We start from the raw sequence: 15,015 nt of genomic DNA, 5'->3' as shown, positions 1-15,015 counted from the left end.
ACGCGCGGAACGACTATCGTGTGGGCGGCGTCCTCGGTGTCGACGAATACGGGATCTACTGGAACGCGCGCTCGCCTATCCGTGTCGAGTGGTGCGAGTGTGCGACCCACTGCGGAAACAACCACGTTTCAGCACTCCCAGTGATTACGCCTTAAAAACAAGATGGAGCATCTCCGACAAGTCGTCTCAAAATAATGCCTCTAAAATTAAAATACTATATTATTTAAACTGTTTAGAGCACTAAGAATAAATTTAGTTTCAACAGTTAAGCCATAAACCATAGATTTTAGAGAGTAAAATACATTATTAGAAAAGAAAAAGGTTGTGAATGAGGTAGAAAACAAGCATATGACACGATATGAGTGTAGTATATATAAGTCACTTCATAGTAAACACTATATTTTATTTACAAATTATAAAAATAAGGTTTTGTTGGAGTTGTTTTTTATGAGTTGAGTTATATATTTCAAGATATGGTATTGAATTTAAGTTCATTGCTCGCATCCATCTATTATTTAGATTGAATAATAATTTAGATTAAATCTAATTAAATTTATACAAAATAGCATTGTTATTTATTTCTCCAGATAAATTTATTCTAAAAATATTCTTACACTAATCCAGTAGTATTCCTTTTGCATTATAAATGTTTATACTTTTTATATAAATTTAGTTAATGCTTGGATTATTTAACTCCTCGAACTTAAATACATTCTTTTGCATATTTCCTATCTTAAAGTTGGTTGGAAGTAGGCCTAGATGAAATACTCGTGGCTCGATAACTCGCTCGACTCGGCTCGTTTTAATTTTGTAGCGAGCCAAGCTAGCATTCTAGCTCGGTTCTCTAATGAGCCAGCTCGGGTTAGCTCGTGAGCTAGCTCACGAGCCAAATGAGTCAAGCCACAACACAAGTTTTATCTAGTCGTTGGTGTCGTCTCATCTCTTATAGTCATATTTTCTTGTAGTTATGAACTGTGGTATAGATATGTGTGGATGTGACATGCAATATGCTTAAATATTTGCATTTTTGTATGGCTACATACCTACATTGCATATTTAATATTTGATTATTGATTGTGGTTTTGTAAACTTTGTTTCTAGCAGCATATGATATTAGTGTTGTGCAATGAAATGTTACATGTTCGTAGAATGGATGATGAATTGCTTTATAATGATGCTTGTTGCTATCTTATTATAATAAGAGTTTGTAAATCTGTAAGTTAATACATATTTGGATATTTAATTTAATATTAAAAGTTAGAAGCTAGGACGATGATATGATAATAATATTATAAATGTTTTGGGTTTGTAGTGTTAAACACTTAAAATATGATTTTCGGTTATATATATATATTTATGTACATAGATTTTTGTATTTAGTTATGTGGCTCGCGAACCTAACGAGCTGGCTCGAGTTTCCTAACGAATCGAGCCGAGCCAGATGATTAGCTCGTTAGTATAACGAGCCGAGCCGAGTTTAATTCGTTACAATAACGAACCATAATGAGTCGAGATAGCTCGATATCCACTAAACGAATTACAAGTAATTGAAAGTAAAAAAATGAACTGGCAACAAAAAAAAAAGTGTTCCAAGCTAAGGTCGTTGGTTTTATAATATGTTTGTTTGTCCATTTTTTTCACGTACGGATAGTGAACAGGTTGGTTGGCCATGGCCATGCCCCTTCTCTGTCTCCATTTATAAGCTCCCCGCACTCCCGGCATCCACAGTGATGTGCGGATGTGCCCTCCCCTCGGTTTGCTCATTCCTCAGACTCCAACGCTCGCACACGGCTCACCTCTCCGTGGTCCGTGCTGCCTACACAACAACTCTACACGATGGCGTGTCTGTCACCGTCGTCGTCCGGCCGGCGCCTGTCGGAGCTGCTGGAGGAGAAGCAGGAGCCCTTCGTCCTGGACTTGCACCTGCTCGAAAAGGGCTGCTGCTCCTCGCGCCTCCTCGACGGCTACGACTCCGCGCTGTGCTGGCCGGCCGCCGGCAACGACGCCGCGGCCGCGCTCAGGCGCCTGGCCAGCAAGAAGAACAAGGCGGCCAAGCTGAAGCCCGCCCGGCAGCATGCTGCCGGCGGCCTCCTCCAGCTCTTGCTCTCCAAGATCCTCCGCGGCAGCAGCGCGGCGGCCCAGCGCCAGCGGAAGCCCGCCGCGGCCGCGCTGCACTTCTCCGGCTCCTTGAAGCTGCCGGCTGCCGTGGCGCCGGCGTCGTGCTACGTGGAGCTGGACGCCGTAAAGACCGCCGCCTCCGACGTCGTCGTCGTCGTCGTCAAGGCGCAGGACGCCGCCACCGCGGGGCGCTACAACGACTCCGACTGCGACGACGATGAGAAGCAGCAGCTGAGCCCCGTCTCTGTCCTGGACCACCCGTTCGAGAGCTCCCCCGTCCACGCCACCCTGCTGTCCCCGTCGTCCAAGGACGCCGCCGCCATGGACGACTTCCGGAACCTCCTGGACGCGGCGGCGTACAGCCCCGCGCTGCTCGCCAAGTCCGAGCACCTCCACCTCAGGGACGCCGACGCCGACGCCGACGAGGACTGCTACTACGGCGGCTACTGCGTCAGCCCCAAGAGCTGCCGCGACGACAGGTCCGCCGCCACCGCCTACTGGGACTGGGACGCGCACACGGGGGAGCTGGCACGGGCGTCTCAGCTGGTGGCGTCCGAGCTCCCGACCTCCAGGCTAGTCGCCGCCGACGTGGGGCCCGAGCGCCGCGACGTCCGCGCCGAGGTAGAGGCGGCCGTGTTCGAGGCGCTGATGCGGGAGCTCGTCGTGGATCTCCGGAGCTGCTGACCGCCATGGCGGTGCACGTCTGCTTCTCCTTGCGGCCAAGAGAAAACGGAGCAATGCTCTGCTTTGCTCTGTTTCGGCTCCACACATGCCCAAGCCCGATGATGTGATCGAAAACGTTTTGTTTTCTTCCTTTCTCTCTCTCTCTTTTGTTTTCGGTAGGGTACCTGCTGGTAGGTGGGCCCTACGGCTCCGCGTTTCCTTGGCATTCTGTCAAGTCTCGAGTGCCAGGTGGAGGCAGTAGAACTAATTACGTAATTAGCCGAAATACTATTATTTTAATTTGGATGCTGGCATGCAGTGGTTGCGTTTGAGCAGTACATGGACACATCATATGGTTCGGGATATTAGGAAATCTCTACTTAAGCACCACTTTCACTAATTCTATTGTCGTTTCTTAAAAAAAAAAGCTCTTATACTACTTTCTAATCTAACATGTGAGTACCCGTGCGTTGCAACGGAAATATATAATACCATAATAACTTATATACAAAATGTGTCTTATATTGTTATAAGAAAATATTTCATAATCTATTTGTGATCCTAGCCATACATAAATTTTGTTATTTTAATTTAGTTGTTTCACTACTACATTGCAACCATCAGTATCATGCAGACTTCGATATATGTCATGATTTGCATGGTCTCATCATTGGAGAGCATGTGCCACACCTGACGGTAGAAGTTCCGTCGTACATCGTTAGTTATCAGGAACGCACCACCATACACGCTTGCTTAAACAAAAGGCAAGTGTGTGTTTGCGAAGAGAATTAAAGGCATGCCGGTACAAAAGCTACCTCGACGATGGCGAGTGGTCATTGTTGTCGGTCCTCCTCTGCGTCACCTCTGGCGCCGAGATGACGCCATAATACTTGATATAGTAGTCGTCGAACGCGCGCGACATGGTGAGTACCGATGACTTTTGGATGAGCTGCCAAATGAAGTGCACCCCGGGCTCATCAACGAGGTAGTACACCTGGTCGTTGCACCACCGGATGTGCTACTCCTCTACATACATCTTGTTCGAGGACACTCACACAACAACAATAATGACCTTCATCCCAGTGCACAAGAATTTATGGCCGGTCGGTAGCGACTTACGTGGTAGGTTGGGCTTCATGTGGATGATGAGCTGGACGCCGTGATGGCGCCGTCGTCGGTTGCGGTGCCCAGAACAACCCGAGAGTCGTCGGCATTGGCGACGACCATGAGGTCCCCCTATTTGACGATGGATAGCGCGGCACAACTGCTCTGGACTGCGTCTAAGCAGCGGTTGCGCCGGAGCTTGCCGTACACAGCGGCACATTGGCCACGTAGGACTGCTTCCAGAGGTCAAACTGGTAGTCGTCAAGCTTCTTCTCGTCGTCGATGAGCGACGCCAACGCGAGCGCCTCGTGCTGGTGGTGTTTGTTCGGGGTTTCCAAGTAAAAAATATGGATTCATCTTTGGCATTGGTTTATGAAAATGACTTATAAGTCAGATCCATGGAAAAAAATATTACGAAGAATAAATGTCACACATGTAAAAAAGGAATTTAAGTTGAAACATTATTCAAACAAAAGAAATTTCATGCAAGACTCTTCTTTAAATACTACTCCCTTAATCAAAAAATATAATTTAATAATCTCGGTGATACTTATCTACTACTACACATTGTGCAAGTGTAGGAAGTAGGCTTCGGGAGAGATGTAGTATATGTTTTTACTATAATAGATATAAATATAAACTCACATGTGGTGTAGTGGTAGCTATGAGCACATTTGCTCGAGGGGTCACAGGTTCGAATCTCCTTGGTGCCTGTTTTTTAATTTAATTTTAGCTAGGCGTGAGATGTACGTGGAAATGTGAATGAGTTTTGTGGGGATGGGAGAATGAGGAAGGAAACAGAACATGAACCCGCAGGCAACGAAGCACTCCCAGATAGTACCATATCGCTAACTATATAAAAAAAGGTGCAGGTCTTCTTTTAAACTCATATTTTTCTCTCGACCTTTTGGCCAAGATAAAATGCAGTATATAAAGTTTAATATCTGATACATCGGTCATATATATGTCAACTTTAATGTTGAAAAAAGAGCCATTGACTAGTGAGAGATTTAGGATGTGAGAGATTTAGGAGTTAAAGATTCGCTTGATCAACGATCTCACTAGCATATAGTACTAAAGTAATCAGGGCGCGTCAATTGATCTCATTGGGTTTAGTAGAGTCAAGTGAGGGCTCTTGCCTTGTTATTCTTGGTTATTGGCATGACCTAGACGATTCGACTGCGTTTGGAAAGTACGTTGATCATCACATGGAGAGTTTGTAGGTGACTTGGCTCGGAGCCGTACGTGGTGGTGGTGAGCGGTTTATCGTACCCGAGCAACGGAGAACCAGCTTGTAGATAAGCACTTGGTTTCTTTTTTTTTTGTGTGTGGAAGATGTGAGAATGACATTCTTGTGTGAGGTGCTCCAGTGAGGATCAATGGTTAGTGCCGACTCTCTGAGACGCCCTGAAAAAACACCGAGGAGCGCTTTGACCCTTACTTTAATATTCACGTTCCCTTTTGAGTAGTTTACTTTCTCAGAACTGACACGATGATCTGGGATGGAAATTAGGGTGCAAAATTTTTGTTGCACATTAGGCAGGCAGGCAGTGAGTTCGCGGTGATGCGGTTCCTAAGCCTGTGATTGCGGGGCCGGACGGACAGTGAGCGTTGTGCATTTGCATGCGCGAGAGAGCCTGGTCCGCCGTATAATAAAAGCGCGTGCGTGTGGGTGGGTAAGGTGTACCAGTACTACATGTATTCGTACGTGCAATCGACCATCACCGATGCCGTCGTTATTCGGAACAGCGGTGGCCCATATTACGTATACAATGTATTGGATAGGAGGCTACGTACGTACGCACGTACGTACGCGTGCGCATACCAGGGATCACGGCGCGCATGTACGGCAGACAGGCAGGCAGGCACCGAGCCGACCCGCAGGCCGCTCCCCCGCGCGCGCGCGCCCAGAGCCCAGCCGCCGCCGCCGCGTCGTCAATGCCCGATCCGCCTGCCACCGCCGCGCGGAGGAGCGGACGGGCGGACGGACGATGGAGGCGCGCGTGGTCACGGGAGGAAGCCAGGCACCCGCCTGCCACCGCCGCGCACCGGCCGCTACGACGCCCTACGCTAGCTCTCTCTCTCACCCTAGTGGTCAGTCCACGTGCTTCTTTTTTTAAACAAAAGTCGAGGCAAAAAAAAAAACGGTTCATTACAGGCATAAGTATTACTCTTGTCGAGCACCAAACTGAGGTCCGGACGGTCCGCGCGCATGCAGAACAGATTAGGGTTCCGAATTTTTTTTCTGTGTTTGTTGACTAGATTCTCGGAATTAGCTTGAAGAGTTTGTTTGTAACAGATTCAGCCCCTCTCCTCTATAAATACAGAGGAATACGACCGATTTGATATAATCAATCGAATCAATAACCAGTTCATCTCGCGTTTATTTCTTATACAAATAGGAATAGTTCTAGTCTAGTTCTAGTTTAGCCTTTCAATCCCTAAATTCCCTGCTTCTCTTTGACTCTACGTCGATTAGAGGAGTCTAGGTCGGTCTACCGAGCCTAGACAACACCTAGGATCTCTCCTCCCCAACGGGGTCCCTCTCGGGAGCGAGATCTAAGCGCCGCAGGCGACCTTCGCCGTCCCTACGCACGCGTGGACCGTCCGGCCCTGGTGCGCGGACCGTCCGGCCGCCAGGCAGGAAAACCAAAGCCCTGTGCCAGGTCACGGACCATCCGGCCCCTGGCCGCGGACCGTCCGCCCCTGTGCAGAGAGCATCGCCGCAGTTCTTAGTGATTAGCGCCCGAAAAAGGCACCAACACACTTTTGGCGACTCTGCTGGGGACCAACACATATAGACTCATCAAATCGACCATCAATGTCCGGTTCAAAGGATAGTTCTGAAGTCTCCCCCAGCAATATCATAGAGCCGACTTGGGAAACCTTACCGACTGACGAACAACTCTAGTTTGAGGAGCACAAGGAGCAGCTGATCCAAGAGGCAAGGGCGAAGTTCCTGGCCAACTTTAAGGTAGACTGAAACAACAAGGTCGTTCAGCAACGGGCGACGGATCTGGCTTCGCTTCGTCCTACCACGACTACCCACGAGGTAAGCCACACAAATGAGCTACAATCTCTTAAGAATTATGTAGATGAACAGCGAGAACAAATGCAAAATATCATAGGGGTTATGCAAAATGATTATAGGAGGCTAGTACGTACGTTTGATAAATCTACTGTTGCAAATTTTCCTTCGCATGAGGTTGAATTGGGAGGAAACACGCGTAATTCATTGGCTACAAGTTGTCACGACCAGTTACAACCCCTTTATGGGATGCCGATGGACACATGCCCCGAGCAACCATAAAATGGCGGTAAATTAGCCGATCTACACATGTTTCCGGACCGTCCGCACGTGAGCGCGGACCGTCCGGGCTAGCAACGGCCGGTCCCAATTTTAATGAATTACCGAGACATACATCCGAGCCCCAACGTACTGCACAAACTCTAAACTACCCAGTCGGACCGTCCGCATACAGCAACGGACGGTCCGCGCACAATCACGGACGATCCGGACACATACCCGGACAGCCCGCGCATACTGCCGGACAGTCCGTATATCCAACCGAACGGTTCGACGCAGAATTTTTTGAGGAGGATTGTTACATAAATCCTCGCCCGTTTCAGCAACACTTCCCATCACACTATGCAATGCATCAGCCCATTAATACAGAATCCCGAGCCCAGGAAAGCTTTCCGGCCCCGCCTAGAAGGCCAGAAAGGAACGATCAATCATATGAGCCATATAGGGCAAATAGTAATGCACCACATAGCTCAAACCAATGGGGGTGAAGACAATATGCTAATATCCAGCCAACCCCACTTATGTTTGACCAGAAAGGCGGTGGTCTCCCACCGGCTGCCATTGATATAGTGAGGGAAGAAATAGCCGGGACGTTCCGAGATAAGCTCGGAGTAAGCATGATCCCTGGGGGGCAATGTAATACCCAAATTATAAAAGTATAAGAAAGGAGATGTTTATCCTTTATATGTTTACCTCTATCCATTAGCACATGTGAACTACTACATTTCAAGTGATTAATTAACTAGTGATTTCAAGATAATTTGCGCATCATGCTGGGTTATATTGTGTTTGTGCATCTATGGATAATAATAACAATAGAAATAAAATACAATAATATCCAAATGGAGATTTAAGGCTCAAGGTGCAAATCTAGGAATTTAAATAGCAGAGAAAAAGGGGAAAGAGAGGGAGAAAATACTATATACAGAAAATAAATACATAAATAAAACTAGATTCTTCCTATGCTTGGACTTGAAGTTGTTCAATTATCCCAAATGAGAAACTCACAACCAAATTAGAATCTAAATTCTGAAATCTAAAATAAAGGGGAAAGAAAACAGAAAAGGAAAATAAAAAAGGAAAAGCAAAGAATAAAAACCGTGACTATGCCCAACTCCTTTGAACTCGGCCCACTTCTTCCCTTCTCCTAGGCGCTGGCCCATCTAACCGATGCCGCTGCTGCGTGGACCCGGTTTGTAAGTCGCTCGTGCACGTCTATGCTGTGTTATCGCTGGGGGCCCACCTGCCATTCGCACGGCCGGCTGGGAACCCAGCATCTGATTCACGGGCCGTCCTTCCCCACGCGTCTACCGCCCCATGAAAGTCGCCTAGAGGGGGGTGAATAGGCGGAATCTGAATATTAGAAACTTAAGCACAACTACAAGCCGAGGTTAGCGTTAGAAATATAATCGAGTCCGAAAGAGAGGGCAAAAACAAATCACAAGCAAATAAGGAGTGAGACACGGTGATTTGTTTTACCGAGGTTCGGTTCTTGCAAACCTACTCCCCGTTGAGGTGGTCACAAAGACCGGGTCTCTTTCAACCCTTTCCCTCTCTCAAACGGTCACTTAGACCGAGTGAGCTTTTCCTTGATTTCCCGGGTCACTTAGACCCCACAAGGACCACCACACAATTGGTGTCTCTTGCTTCGCTTACAAGGTTTTGAGAGTAAGAATGAGAGAAAGAAGAAAGCCAACCAAGCAACAAGAGCAACAAAGGAACACAAGTCGATCTCCTCACAAGTCCTAAATACTAGAGTTGAATTGGGGACTTTGATTCGATCGAAGGCTTTGATTTATGTCTTGGAGTGTTGTGTATTGCTCTTGTATTGAATGAGGTGTATTGAATGCTTGGATGCCTTGAAGAGTGGTGGTTGGGGGGTATTTATAGCCCCAACCACCAATATGGCCGTTGGTGAAGGCTTCTGTCGAATGGCGCACCGGACAGTCCGGTGCGCCAGCCACGTCACCAGGCCGTTGTGTTCCGACCGTTGGAGCTCTGACTTGTGGGGCCACCGGACAGTCCGGTGGTGCACCGGATAGGTCCTGTAGACTGTTCGACGCATCTTCTAGCGCCTGCTCTGACTCCTGCGCACGCAGGCGCGCACTGTTTGCTTTTACTGTTCACTTGTAGACGACCGTTGGCGCGAAGTAGCCGTTGCTCCGTTGGCACACCGGACAGTCCGGTGTTACACCGGACAGTCCGGTGAATTATAGCGGAGCGGCCTCCCCAAATTCTCGAGGCTGGCAAGTTTGAGTTGATCCACCCTGGTGCATCGGACATAGTCTGGTGGTGCACCGGACAGTCCGGTGCGCCAGACCAGGGCAGCCTTCGGTTTAAATTTGCTCCTTTGTTTTGAACCCTTTCTTTTGTCTTTGTATTGGTTTGTTGTGAACCTTTGGCACCTGTAGAACATATATTCTAGAGCAAACTAGTTAGTCCAATAATTTGTGTTGGGCAATTAAACCACCAAAATTCATTTGGAAAAGGTTTGACCCTATTTCCCTTTCAATCTCCCCCTTTTTGGTGATTGATGCCAACACAAACCAAAGCAAAAATAAAAGTGCAGAATTGAACTAGTTTGCATAAGATAAGTGCAAAGGTTGCTTAGAATTGAAACCAATAATTATTTCAATAGATATGCATGGATTATTTTCTTCTTAGTTAAAATTTTGGACACGCTTGCACCACGAGTTTTATTTTTGCAAATCCTTTGTAAAATTCTTTTCAAAACATTTTGCAAATAGTCAAAGGTATATGAATAAGATTGAAAGAAGCATTTTCAAGATTTGAAATTTTCTCCCCTGTTTCAAATGCTTTTCCTTTGACTTAACCAAAACTCCCCCTAAAGGAAATTTTCCTCTTAGTGTTCAAGAGGGTTTTAGAAATTTTTGAAGATACTACTTTCTCCCCCTTTTTAACACAATAAGATATCAATTTGAAAACTTCATTTTAAAATTCGGTGGTGGTGTGGTTATTTTGCTTTGGGCTCATACTTTCTCCCCCTTTGGCATGAATCGCCAAAAACGGATACTTGTGAGTGAAATACAAGCCCTTTAACTTTTCTCCCCAATGGCAAACAAATAGATATGAGTGAAGATTATACCAAAGTGGAGAACTATGCGGAATACCGGCAAATATCGATGGAGTTGAGTGGAAGCGCCTTTGTTGCCGAATACTCTATTTCCCTTTCAATTCTATGACTAAGCATAATAATACACTTGAAAACACATTAGTCATAGATATAAAAGAGACATGATCAAAGGTATATAAATGAGCTATGTGTGCAAAGAATCAATCAAAATTCCTAGAATCAAGAATATTTAGCTCATTCCTAAGTTTGGTAAAGGTTTTCTCATCTAATGGCTTGGTAAAGATATCGGCCAATTGATCTTTGGTGTTTATATAGGCTATCTCGATATCCCCCCTTTGTTGGTGATCTCTCAGAAAGTGATACCGAATGGCTATGTGCTTAGTGTGGCTGTGTTCAACGGGATTATCCGCCATGCGGATTGCACTCTCATTATCACATAGGAGAGGGACTTTGCTAAATTTGTAGCCATAGTCCCTAAGAGTTTGCCTCATCCAAAGCAATTGCGCGCAACAATGGCCTGCAGCAATGTACTCGGCTTCGGCGGTAGAAAGAGCTACTGAGTTTTGTTTCTTTGAAGCCCAAGACACCAGGGATCTCTCTAGAAATTGACAAGTCCCTGATGTGCTCTTCCTATCAATTTTACACCCTACCCAATCAGCATCGGAATATCCTAATAAATCAAAAGAGGATCCTTTGGGGTACCAAAGACCAAACTTAGGTGTTTGAACTAAATATCTCAAGATTCGCTTCACGGCCCTAAGGCGAACTTCCTTAGGATCGGCTTGGAACCTTGCGCACATGCATACGGAAAGCATAATATCCGGTCGAGATGCACATAAATAGTGTAAAGATCCTATCATCGACTGGTATACCTTTTGATCTACGGATTTACCTCCCGTGTCAAGGTCGAGATGCCCATTGGTTCCCATGGGTGTCTTGATGGGCTTGGCATCCTTCATTCCAAACTTGGTGAGAATATCTTGAATGTACTTCGTTTGGCTAATGAAGGTGCCCTCTTGGAGTTGCTTCACTTGAAATCCTAGAAAATACTTCAACTCCCCCATCATAGACATCTCGAATTTTTGAATCATAATCCTACTAAACTCTTCACAAATAGACTTGTTAGTAGACCCAAATATGATATCATCAACATAAGTTTGGCATACAAACAAATCATTCTCAATTGTCTTAGTAAAGAGAGTAGGATCGGCCTTTCCGACTTTGAAGCCATTAGTGATAAGAAAATCTCGAAGGCATTCATACCATGCTCTTGGGGCTTGCTTTAGCCCATAAAGCGCCTTTGAGAGTTTGTAAACATAGTTAGGATACTCACTATCTTCAAAGCAGGGAGGTTGCTCAACATAGACCTCTTCCTTGATGGGTCCGTTGAGGAAGGCACTCTTCACGTCCATTTGATAGAGCTTAAAGTCATGGTAAGTAGCATAGGCAAGTAAAATACGAATTGACTCAAGCCTAGCTACGGGTGCATATGTTTCACCAAAATCCAAACCTTCAACTTGTGAGTAACCCTTGGCCACAAAGTCGTGCCTTGTTCCTTGTCACCACACCATGCTCATCTTGTTTGTTGCGGAAGACCCATTTGGTTCCTACAACATTTTGGTTAGGACGTGGAACCAAATGCCATACCTCATTCCTTGTGAAATTGTTGAGCTCCTCTTGCATCGCCAACACCCAATCCGAATCTTGAAGTGCTTCCTCTACCCTGTGTGGCTCAATAGAGGAAACAAAAGAGTAATGTTCACAAAAATGAGCAACACGAGATCGAGTGGTTACCCCCTTATGAATGTCTCCTAGGATGGTATTCACGGGGTGATCTCGTTGTATTGCTTGGTGGACTCTTGGGTGTGGCGGCGTTGGATCTTTATCATCTTCCTTTTCTTGATCATTAGCAACTCCCCCTTGATCATTGTCCTCCTCTTGAGATGACTCATCTTCTTGATCTTCATTTTCATCCTCTTGAGCCTCATCCTCATCTTGGGTTGGTGGAGATGCTTGCATGGAGGAAGATTGGTTATCTTGTGCTTGTGGGGGCTTTTCGGGTTCCTTAGGACACATATTCCCAATGGACATGTTCCTTAGCGCGATGCACGAAGCCTCTTCATCATCTAGTTCATCAAGATCAACTTGCTCTACTTGAGAGCCGTTAGTCTCATCAAACACAATGTCACAAGAGACTTCAACTAGTCTAGTGGACTTGTTAAAGTCTCTATATGCCCTTATGTTTGAATCATAACCAAGTAAAAAGCCTTCTACAGCCTTAGGAGCAAATTTAGATTTTCTACCTCTTTTAACAAGAATAAAGCATTTGCTACCAAAGACCCTAAAATATGAAACATTGGGCTTTTTACCAGTGAGGAGTTCATAAGATGTCTTCCTGAGGATTCGGTGTAGATACAACCGGTTGATGGCGCAGCAAGCGGTGTTGACCGCCTCGACCCAAAACCGATCCGAAGTCTTGTACTCATCAAGCATGGTTCTTGCCATATCCAATAGATTTCTATTCTTCCTCTCCACTACACCATTTTGTTGTGGCGTGTAGGGAGAAGAGAACTCATGCTTGATGCCCTCTTCCTCAAGAAAGCCTTCAATTTGAGAGTTCTTGAACTCTGTCCCATTGTCGCTTCTTATCTTCTTGATCTTCAAGCCGAACTCATTTTGAGCCCATCTCAAGAATCCTTTCAAAGTCTCTTGGGTTTGAGATTTTTCCTGTAAAAAGAATACCCAAGTGAAGCGAGAATAATCATCCACAATAACTAGACAGTACTTACTCCCGCCGATGCTTATGTAAGCTATCGGGCCGAATAGGTCCATGTGGAGGAGCTCGAGTGGCCTATCAGTTGTCATGATGTTCTTATGTGGATGATGAACACCAACTTGCTTCCCTGCTTGGCATGCGCTACAAATCCTGTCTTTCTCAAAATGAACATTGGTTAGTCCCAAAATGTGCTCTCCCTTTAGAAGCTTGTGAAGATTCTTCATTCCAACGTGGGCTAGTCGGCGATGCCAGAGCCAACCCATGTTAGTCTTAGCAATTAAGCAAGTATCGAGTTCAGCTCTATTGAAATCAACTAAGTATAGCTGACCCTCTAATACTCCCTTAAATGCTACTGAATCATCACTTCTTCTAAAGACAGTAACTCCTATATCCGTAAAAAGACAGTTGTAGCCCATTTTGCATAATTGAGAAACAGAAAGCAAATTGTAATCTAAAGAATCTACAAGAAAAACATTGGAAACAGAATGGTCAGGTGATATAGCAATTTTACCCAATCCTTTGACTAAACCTTGATTTCCATCCCCGAATGTGATCGCTCTTTGGGGATCTTGGTTTTTCTCATAGGAGGAGAACATCCTTTTCTCCTCGGTCATGTGGTTTGTGCACCCGCTGTCGATGATCCAACTTGAGCCCCCGGATGCATAAACCTTTAAAACAAATTTAGGCCTTGTTCTTAGGTACTCAAACGATCTTGGGTCCTTTTACATTAGAAACAAGCACCTTGGGTACCCAAACACAAGTCTTGGAGCCCTTGTGTTTGCCCCCAACATATTTGGGAACTACCTTGCCTGATCTATTAGTTAGCACATAAGAAGCATCAAAAGTTTTGAATGAAACATTATGATCATTTGATGCAATAGGAGATTTCTTCTTAGGCATTTTAACATGTGTAGAACGCCTAGAGCTAGAAGCCTCATTCTTATAAATAAAAGCATGGTGAGAATGAGTCTTCTTGGCATTAATTCTCCTAATCTTATCCTCAGGATAACCAGCAGGGTATAAAATGTAACCTTCATTATCCTGAGGCATGGGAGCTTTACCCTTAACAAAATTCAACAATCTTTTAGGAGGGGCATTAAGCTTGACATTGTCTCCCTTTTGGAAGCCAATGCCATCCTTAATGCCAGGGCGTCTCCCATTATAAAGCATGCTACGAGCAAATTTAAATTTCTCATTTTTTAGTTCATGCTCGGCAATTTTAGCATCTAATTTAGCTATATGATCATTTTGTCGTTTAATCATAGCAAGGTGATCATGAATAGCATCTACATTAACATCTCTACATCTAGTGCAAATAGAAACATGTTCAACGGTAGATGTAGAGGGTTTGCAATCATTTAATTCAACAATCTTAGCATGTAAAATAGCATTCTCATCTCTAAGATTGGAAATAAAAGCATTGCAAACATCTAAGTCCTTAGCCTTAGCAATTAATTTTTCATTCTCATTCCTAAGGCTAGCAAGAGAGGCATTCAATTTATCAATCTTAGCAATTAAACTAGCATTATCATTTCTAATATTGGCAATTGAATCATCACAAATATTTAACTTCTCAACCTTAGCAATCAAATTAGCATTCTCAATTCTAAGGTTGGAAATAGTGTCATGGCAAATGCTTAGCTCACTAGTTAATTTTTCACATTTTTCTACTTCTAGAGCTTAAGCATTTTTAGTCTTAACATGCTTTTTGTTTTCCTTTATAAGGAAGTCCTCTTGGCTATCCAAGAGTTCATCCTTCTCATGAATAACACTAATTAATTCATTCAATTTCTCTTTTTGTTGCATGTTAAGATTGGCAAAAAGAGTAAGCAAGTTGTCCTCATCATCACTAGAATTTTCCGCATCACTAGAAGTTACATACTTAGTGGAGGATCTTGATTTTACCTTCTTCTTCTTGCCATCCTTTGCCATGAGGCACTTGTGGCCGACGTT

Source organism: Zea mays, chromosome 2 (assembly GCF_902167145.1).
Source record: "Zea mays cultivar B73 chromosome 2, Zm-B73-REFERENCE-NAM-5.0, whole genome shotgun sequence".
Classification (NCBI taxonomy): Eukaryota; Viridiplantae; Streptophyta; class Magnoliopsida; order Poales; family Poaceae; genus Zea; species Zea mays.
The sequence above is the reverse complement of the archived record's forward strand: the minus strand, read 5'-3'. Positions refer to the sequence as shown.